The sequence below is a fragment of the Eurosta solidaginis genome, chromosome 5 (assembly GCF_040869045.1).
Source record: "Eurosta solidaginis isolate ZX-2024a chromosome 5, ASM4086904v1, whole genome shotgun sequence".
Classification (NCBI taxonomy): Eukaryota; Metazoa; Arthropoda; class Insecta; order Diptera; family Tephritidae; genus Eurosta; species Eurosta solidaginis.
This window is the reverse complement of record NC_090323.1, coordinates 13,794,165-13,804,778: the sequence shown is the minus strand read 5'-3', so window position 1 is coordinate 13,804,778 and position 10,614 is coordinate 13,794,165.

Sequence of the window (10,614 nt, the reverse complement as noted above, 5' to 3'; positions counted from 1 at the left end):
GGTAGATTTACCAGGTCTGAAGCCGCACTGATAAGGTCCAATCAGCCGGTTCACGGTGGGCTTCAATCTTTCGCACAATACACTTGAAAGGACCTTATATGCGATATTAAGAAGGCTGATTCCACGATAGTTGGTGCATTTTGCAGTATCCCCCTTCTTGTAGACTGGGCAAAGAACACTTAGATTCCAACCGTTGGGTGAGCTTTAGTTAACTTAAAAACTCAAGCTTTCAAGACATACACCTGCGTGTTTACTCGTCGAACCCCACGAGTACTTCGTTAGGTTAGGTTAGATTAAGAGGGCGTGCGTGGGTATTACCAACACTTTCACTCGGACACATTTTTGTCCATTGTGAGTGCCCTCAGTAAGTGCCCACATTCTTGCTGTCCAGCAATAAAAACGAAAATGAAAAAGTTAAGAACTTAATCCGGCATATTCAATTTAATAAATACAACTCACTTCTAAAAAAGAAAAGTTTTTTAAATTTGAAAACAATTCAATTCCCGACAGTGCAATACCCTCAAGCTGAACAAAAAAGAAACAACCAAATTTACAACACTAAGCAACTTGTTACTCATGATATAGACTAAGCTCTTAAGTGGGAAATCTAGTATCATGCATATGTATGTATGTATGCTCGTATCTAAGAATATGAATATGTATAAGCCAAAAAAGCATGCAACATGCACATAACAGTAAAAATCAGAGCAACAATCATTCTTACAAAATAGTTAGAATATCCGACAGACAAAAGTGCGATATGCCACTAAATAAAACAAGTAAGGAAGGCTAAGTTCGGGTGTAACCGAACATTACATACTCAGCTGAGAGCTTTGGAGACAAAATAAGGGAAAATCACAATGTAGGAAAATGAACCTAGGGTAAACCTGGAATGTGTTTATGCGACATGTGTATCAAATGGAAGGTATTAAAGAGCATTTTAAAATAGATTGGGCCATAGTTCTATAGGTGGACGCCATTTCCAGATATCGCCTTAAAGGTGGACCAGGGGTGACTCTAGAATGCTTTTGTACGATACGGATATCAAATGAAAGGTGTTAAAGATTATTTAAAAGGAAGTGGGCCCTAGTTCTATAGGTGGATGCCTTTTCGAGATATCGCCATAAAGGTTGACCAGGGGTAACTCCAGAAGGTATTTGTACGATATGGGAGTCGAACGAAAGGTGTTTATGAGTATTTTCAAAGGGAGTGGGCCTTAGTTGTATAGGTGTACGCCTTTTCGAGATATCGCCATAAAGGTTGGCCAGGGGTGGCTCTATAATGTAAGGCTTTTAAAGGGAGTGGCCCTTAGTTGTATATGTGAAGGCGTTTTCGAGATATTGACCAAAATGTGGATCAGGGTGACCCAGAACATCTTCTGTCGGGTACCGCTTATTTATTTATATACATATGTAATACCACGAACAGTATTCCTGCCCAGATTCCCAGGGCTTTTGATTTCGCCCTCCAGAACTTTTTCATTTTCTTCTACTTAATATGGTAGGTGTCACACCCATTTTACAAAGTCTTTTCTAAAGTTATATTTTGCGTCAACAAACCAATCCAATTACCATGTTTCATCTCTTTTTTCATATTTGGTACAGAATTACGGTATTTTTTTCATTTTTCGTAATTTTCGATATCGAAAGTGGGCGTGGTCATAGCCGGATTTCGGCCATTTTTTATACCAAGATAAAGTGAGTTCAGATAAGTACGTGAACTAAGCTTAGTAAAGATATATCGAATTTTGCTCAAGTTATCGTGTTAACGGCCGAGCGGAAGGACAGACGGTCGACTGTGTATAAAAACTGGGCGTGGCTTCAACCAATTTCGCCCTTTTTCACAGAAAACAGTTATCGTACTAGAATCTAAGCCCCTACCAAATTTCACAAGGATTAGTAAATTTTTGTTCGACCTATGGCCTTAAAAGTATTCTAGATGAATTAAATGAAAAAGGGCGGAACCACGCCGATTTTGCAATTTTCTTTTTTTTTTGTATTTTGTTGCACCATATCATCACTGGAGTTGAATGTTGACATAATTTACTTATATACTGTAAAGACATTAAATTTTTTGTTAAAATTTGACTTAAAAAAAAATTTTTTTAAAAGTTGGCGTGTCCGTCATCCGATTCTAATTTTTATTCAGCACACATATACTTGCAAAAATTTAAAATTACCTTCTTTTAAAACTGGGCGGTGCCACGCCCATTGTCCAAAATTGTACTCATTTTTTATTTTGTGTCATAAGGTCAACGCACTTATATCCGTTTATGCTAATGAATTATCGCACTTTTTCGGTTTTTCGAAATTTTCGATATGGAAAAAGTGCGCGCGGTTGTAGTCCGATTTCGTTGATTTTAAATAGCGATCTGAGATGAGCGCCGTGGAACCTACATACCAAATTTCATCAATATATCTCAAAATTTACCCACGTTATCGTGTTTACGGGTGGACGGACGGACATGGCTAAATGAATTTTTTTTTTGCCCAGATCATTTTGATATACAGAAGTATATATCTATCTCGATTAGTTTATGCCGTTACGGATTACCGTTATGCGAACAAAGTTAATATACTCTGTGAGCTCTGCTCAGCTGAGTATAAAAAAGTGGACATGTACTCTATTTGGCTGTGGTTGTGTGTATGTGCAAGGCAGGCGCGTGCTAAAACAACTTTGAATGAAGGAGAATTTGACTACAAATAACACCACCACACAAGGAAGAAATATGTTGGATCTGGCAATGCGATAGTGTGCTAACGCGTTTTGATGCCCTGAATCCCTATCCGCTACCAGAATTAATAAAACGAATATTGGTTCAGCCCTAACCTCAAAAATCGGACAAAATATCACTGGCGATTTAGCGTTCTTCTTGGAATTTTGTATGCAATATTAAGTATAGCTTTAAATAGGAGAACGAGAAAGTTTACGTAAAGAAAAAAAATTTTTTTTTCAAATTTTGTAAGGAATTTTGTATGGAACCGTTTGAAGTCCAATATAACCATCTTAACAATTTTTAAAAAATTTTAAATTTCTAATTGATAATTTTTCATAAATTTGTTTCAAAACACATCACAAAATATTGTTTTTTTAATTTAAATTATTTATTTTTAAATTTATAAAAATAAAATTAATTTTTTTTTTAATTTCTTTAAAAATATTTTTAACTTTTTTTGGTAACGCATCAAATAATTTTTTTCAGCTAAATTTTTTTTTTATTGTTGTTACTATATTATTGTGGTAAATTTCGGGACCTTTGTTTTTTATAACAATTTTTTAACGGTTTTAGATATTTTAAATTACAAATTTAACAAAAAACAGAAAACCTTTAAAGTATTTTTAAATTTAATTCAAGAACGATTAAGTTTTTTTGAAGAATAGTTAATTTGTACTATAACTACACAATTATTAAATACAGGACACAAATTTTCAAAAGATGAAGTTTTTTGTTAAATTGTCGCTTAAAAAATGTTTTGAAATTTGTTTAAAACTCAACAAACAAAATCATTGGCATTTTCAACAATGTAAAATTTATAAAAAAAATTTATTTTCTTTTCAAATTTTTTTTTCTTATTCTTTTCAAAAAAATTTTTTTTACGAAATTTGGAGTCTAAATTTTTTATTTTTAAACAATAATGTGTAAGAATATTTTTCCTAAAAAAATGTTCTTAACATAGTAAAAATATATTTCATTGTTGTTTTTACAGTTTAAGTAAAAAGTACTTTTTAATATGCAAAAATTGTATGCATTTTTCTTAGGAAATTTTATACTTTCAAAACGGTTTAAAATCTAAAAACAAAGTCATTCTCAGAATTTTAACTTTCAATTCAACTTTTAAGAAAATTGTTCGTGTTTGCTTTACAAAATTTCAAACAAATTTTTATTTTTTAAATTTGCGCTAAAAAAATGTGCTTAGCTTTCTTTTTAATGCTCTCTCTTTTAGTTTTTAATTTTTTTTTAATATTCTTTTTTTAATTCTATACATCTGTTTTTTTTTTTTATAAAATTCGTGTTTTGAAAATGTTTTTTTACCATTTGGATAAAAAAGGTATTTCAACATTTTTTTTTTAATATAAGAAACAATACCACCAACATTTCGTTGAAATTGTATTAAATTTATGTTTAATTTTCAAAAACTCAAAATAGTATTTTTTTCTTTTTTACATTTCACTTTTCAAAGCATTTTACACAAGGGTTTTACTTGTGAAGTTTTTATTTTAAAATTTTTAATAGGGGACCAAGCTTTTAAAGTTTTATTATTCTCGAAACTGTTTTTTATGAAATCTTTGTTTTGAAAATTTATTCTTACATATTATTTTTGAAAACAAATTTAAAAAGCTACACCTAAACATTTCATTATATATTCATAAAATATTTTTTTTTTAATTTTCAAAAAAAAAGCAATTAGTTTTTTGTTTGTAGTTGTACTTTTTGTAGTTTTTTTTTTTATCCATCAAGCTGCCGTTACGATTTTTGAGAGGCTTTTTAAACATTTTTTTCAATTTTCAAAAGGTGTATATATATATTTTTTTTTTTCAAAAAAAAAAATTTTTTTCAAACTAATTTTTTTTTTTTGTTTTTTTTTTTCAAATATAATCCTTTTTTTACAGGATTGCAAAAATGTTTATTTCGAATTGAAAAATTTATATTCTTCTTAAAACTTTCCTAAAAGCTTCTACGAGTTTTCCTTCGATTCTTTCCTTTCCACGATCAATTTCATAAGAAATAATTCAAAACCCCTATCGCGCGCAAGACCCTGCTACATATGAAAGTGCATATATATATAGCTGACCAAGTCATCAACCAAGCGAATGAAAATCAAAACAAAATCAACTACTGGCCAACGGATTTCCACAGATAATAAAGAAATGCAACACTGCTAATGTCGGAGCAATAATCCCAAAAAAACGAAGAGAGAAAAAAAGAAAGATAGGGAAGGATCCGTAGCTTACAAATACCAACGAAAGAAGTCAATTTGTTTTTATGTGTATGTAATTCCCACATCATGGCAGAGCTTAGTAAAACGAATGAGGTTTTTGTGCTGGTGGCAGTTTATCAAGCTGTCTTTCGAAAGACATTTGTGAAATTACAATACTCAACATAAATCCTTTGCTAATACAACAACAAAGCAATAGAGCAAGAAAAAAACTAGCAACCCAAATCGCTTGGGGCAATTGTTTAGACACTTAAAAGTATGCATTCGCAATAAGCTACAAGTGGCGGTCGCTGGCAATAAAGGAAATAACCCAAGCAAACAAAAAAGTAAAAGAAAAAGAAAATTGAAAGTGGCCAATTTGTAAGGCAGGAATTTGTAGGCGGTAGCAGCAGAGCATGAATCAACTCTTTTGTTTTTGTTTTTATTTTTTTATGTGAATTTGTGAAAAATGTTTTTTGTGTTTCTTTTCAAGCAATTGCCATTAAGTTAACGAGTATGTATATGTGGCTATTCTTTTTTCGCTATGTTTTTTTACAATTTTTTTTTTTTTTTGTTCCTGAAATATTTTTTGCTTACTTTTTAGCTTCCAACAAAAATAAGAGTTATTTTTCGAGTTTTTTATTTCGCTCTAAGAATAATAGTTATTTTTAAATTTGTTTCTATTTTTTACACTATAATATAAAAAAATCAAAGACCCGTTTGGATTAGTTATTTTATTTTTTTGAGTTAAAGAGGAGAGGAAGAGTGAGAGTAAAAATAACAGTAAGAGTAAGGTTAAAGGCAGCATTTAGAGTTGTCATAAGGGTAAGAGTAGAACGAAACAAAGGTTTAACTGAACGGTCAATAAAATCCTCACATAAGAGTAAACGTAGGAATATGAAAAAGGGTAAGAGCTATACTTTTAATAAAAGTAAGAATATAAGCAAAAATAAAGAGTAAGGATCAGAGTAATATCAAAGAGAGATAATAAGAGGGAGCATTGTAGAGTCGTTCATTCTCCACAAAGTGGGACGGCTACACCAGGAATACACCATACGTTTTGCTCCTGCTTCGTTTTCACCATCTGGGTTAAAAAAGTCATGAGCCTGAGCATTCGCGCAATTTTAGTGATATAAATTGCATGGCGTCAGCGCCAATGCGGTGCCAGCTCAATGGTAGCTCATTGACGCAATGACTCCAAGCGAATTTTTGGCGCTACTTAGTAGTGAGTGCGTAGTACAATTATATGGGTGTATTTGAGCAGCCAAATAATAACTGTAGTATTGCTAAAGTGCTGCTTAGTTGATGGAATGTCGCTAATTTCCTAGTGATCATCAATAGGTTGTCAACATTTCGTTCAACGAACGCGCGCATTTGCCACATCTGTTCAAATGTTGCTGAAGAACGTTATCCGCTGTCATAAAAAGTAAAACTGCTGCAGCTCGAACCCACCCTATATCGAGAAAGTAACAAATAGACAACTTAGCTTTTTTTACAAATCTCGTAGCTGAGATTTTCATTTGTTGATTTAACTTAAGCTGTTATGCCAATATTTTTCAGTCAGCTTCTTTTCAAATAGATAATTTTTCCAAAGGCAAAATAAATTACAGAGTTATACAGCCTTAAAAAGTCAGCTATGTTGAGGCGGACAGTATAGCAAAAGGTATGGTGAATTCGTCGTACAGCCGTCCCACAATTTCCACAAAGCTTTAGAACTCTACAATGTACCGTCTTATATTTAGAGAGTCTTTGGTAATATTAAGATTCAGAATAAGAGCCAGTGTACCAGCGTGAGTGAGGGTAACGGTAGGAGTAAAATTAAAAGTAATAGTAAGAGTGAGAGTAAGATAAGATGACAAGTAAGAGTAAGAGTAAACGTAGAGGTAAGAAAAAAAGTAAAAATAACGGTCATAGTAGATGGAAGATTAAGAGTAAGAGTTGGAATAACTGTAAAATAAGAAGGAACAAAAGGAAGACGAAGGGTAAGAATAGGACTAAGATAAAAATTGTGATAAAAGAAAACAAGTTTAAACAGACGGGTAGTGAGGTATGAAATGAAAGCTCCAAGACGGGCGTGAAGTTCTCTACATGTTTTTCGCTTCCCTTGTATTAGATTCTTGATATCTTTGTCCGCAAATTTCAGTAAAAAATCAGGGAATATTGCAATAAATTTTTGGCTTATTTCAAAACATATATAAAAATATATAGGAAATCCATTAAGATGATATGGAAACTTGCAATCGGTTTTTAGGTAACTTCTCATTGATATCAACATGAAGTATCGTACATAGTTCAGGACACCATGACAATGCAACAAATGGCAAAATCTAGAATATTGTTAAATTTATAAAAGGTTTTCATGCAGAGTTATGACAGTTTAACTCATTTGAAAAAAAGTTTCGCACGGATCTATATATATATTTCTTGAAATTATACGGATCGGATGGAGTCCTACGATTCATTTTTGAGAGACTTTCAATCGCGCTTGAAACTGTATACTTTATACATCATTGGGAAGCCGATGAAAATGCTTTAAATAAGGGAAAAAAACTCCTATATATAGCGCGATGGAGAGATATTTCGAAGTTTCGTACCACGCGGAAGGATTTTGCGATCAAGTTTCAAGAAACTTCACGTTGACAATATTGCACGCTAGGTGCCGCACAGGTCTAGATAATGGGGAAAAATCATAAAAGTTCTTCGAATGTGTCGATAGATTTTTATGCAACGACCAGGCCGAATGAATTAGAATGTCCATGACAAAAAGCATAGCTGGGAGGCACACCGGTCAAGATTTAACAAAAATTGTACGGAAGAGGAGGGGAAATCTTGCGAGCGATTATAAAAAGATTTTCCAACGAGCTAGATACTTCAAATTTCACCCATAGTTAAGGGCATGAAGACAATATTCTTCTATACCACACAATTTGTAATCTAGATGGATTTTAAGTAACTACTCACCCATCAGGGTCATGAATATAATGAGCAGCAATCTATGATCCATAGCTATTCTGTGGATTCACAAATCCACACACTAAGCTAGCTCATTTTGGGTACTATACATGGCACAGAAGTCTATGATATTTTCTAAGCAAATTAATCTATCCGATATCCGAATCTGTGGCTATTGTGAGCTGGTGGATAACACACCAGTTCACATTCTTCACAAATGCGTCGCTTTGGCAAGACAGAGACTCACAAATCTAGGTGGCGTGACTCTTAACCCCTTCGTGATATGGGGTAAAAAGCCTGAAGAGGTACTTAAATACATTAAAAGGCTCTCCAATACAGTAATAGGCTGAAAAGTTTAGCACAATAGATCTAACTAAAGGTCGCAGTGTGTCGAAGCTTTATAAGGATAACAATAATGACAACTACTCATGAAAGTTCGGTTGGTTTTGGTTCGGTTCGGTTTTGGTTTAGTAAACTGTTTGCGATAGCTATTGTTAAAAATTAAAATTTATCAGAATTATGTCTGTGCTTAACAACAAGTTTTCAGCAACGCTTTGAGCCATTTTTATTTTTTTTTAAGACAGGTGGCATTAAAATCATTCCTGCTATTCAAATTTTTGTTTACTCACAAATTTTCAGGTATGATTGATTATAAAAATATTTTTTATTATATATCTCTTATTTGATTATGATTTTCCTAATTGCTATGAAAATTTAATGAATTTGTATTGGCAATATAATTCCAATGAATACCAAATATTTATTCAGCACAAAAGCAAACATACAAATAAGCAAACGACAAAAATGGACAAATATTAGCACAATAGCGATGACTAGCGGTAAAATGTATCCAACAATTTTGAATGCACAATTAAAGAAAAAATGGCGAATGTTTTGCTTCTAACAAATTCATCAAACCAAATACTAAAATTAAATCTGAAAAAAAAAAATAAATAAATACATATTTTCATAATTTCGGAAAAATTTAAACAACGTGACATCAGGACGGACAAGGCGACAGCTGTTTCTGTCATACCTTGTAAATCTCTTCAAAGCCTTTTCTCCCGGGAGTGGGATTTGAACTCGCACTCCTACGATAGTTGAATGAGTTACAAACGCATTCAGCCACGTCATGCCTTAGTTGTTGTAAAGTTTTTCCCAATTGCCTTCTTTTTGCATATTTAATCCTTTACACATTGCATACTTCGTATATAATTATGTGTTAAAGCTATGCTTGTTTGTAAGGCGGTTTTCAAATCCCACTTCCGGGGGAAAAGGCATTGAAGAGTTTTACAAGGTATAATCGAAACAGCTGTCGCCTTGTCCGTCCTGATGTTACGTTGTTTAAATTTTTCCCAAATTATTAAATAAATTATAAAATTAAAAATTGCTTCAAATAAATGTTTCATACATTTAAAGCAATACGGGCAATCCCCGATTAAATCATACAAACAGACATAAATGCATTAATTCAAATAATATTAATATTATTTAACAGAAAATATTTTTCGTCTCCGTTTTAAAATTTGTGTATTTAAGCGTTTTAATTCATCACAAATTTTAAAGCTGATTGACGAAATTAATATTGTAATTAATTGACAATGAAGTCAATTTAGGAAAGCCACACGACCACTAATTTTGATTTATCTAATTCAAAGGCAAAACTACGTGCACGCACACTTACATCCATAAGCATATATTTACATACGAAGAAATTCAAATTTATTTAATTGGTTTACCGAACTGTTCTTATTTCGACTACCAACTCAAGCTGATATCTATTTTAATTAAGTGATAACTTCATGAACATAAATGCAAAGCAAGAATTTGTATTAGATAGATAGATACATACATACACACACATACATAGATTGTCAAAATTGTGTACACACCTATCAAGCATAACAGGAGTTCTAATTTAGTTACGCGTGATTTTCATTTAATAGGAAAATTTACTGATTACATATTTCGACATTTTGTCTGACTATGTTCGTATGTGCGTTTGTATGTATAAAATTGTGTTAGCTGACAATCAATCCTAATAGATATATTCAAACAATAGCCGTCAATTACTTTGTTGCTTGAAAACATTTATGTATGTACACGAGCTACATATATGATTAATATCAGCAATGAAAAGCACATACATACATACATACATTTACTTGATTGGCCGACGGTGCGTATGAGTAACCGATAATGAGGCAATTGCCATTTAGCTTCTTTGTTATTGTGTGAGCTTCGAGCTATTCACTAATGCCTGTTCAACAAATAATCCCTAATTGTAGCTCTGTTCTTAGGAATGATAGATGTTGAGGTCAATAATTGTAAATTTTTGTTTGTAATGGCATGAAAAGATCGATATAAAAGCGAAAATGATTTTGATACAAAAAATTAGGTGTAGGTGCAGGCTTATCTGCGCCGATATTAGATTGGGATTGAAAACAGACGAAATCGAAATATAATCACGCCCACTCCGACTCCCAATTTTTCGATATCAAAAACAGTTCAATTGGAATTTAAAATGAACGAAATTCGAAGGATTTTTCGATATTGAGATTTTCGAATAATTGAAAAACGCAATAATTTATAGAAATTGGATTAGAAATAAACGAAATCAGAAAATAACTACGCCCACTTTTTCGATATCCAAAATTCGAAAAATGGACTGGAATGGAAAAAAGAAGAAATCGGAAGATAACCACTCCCACTTTTTCGATATCAAAAACTCATGTGAATAGGATTT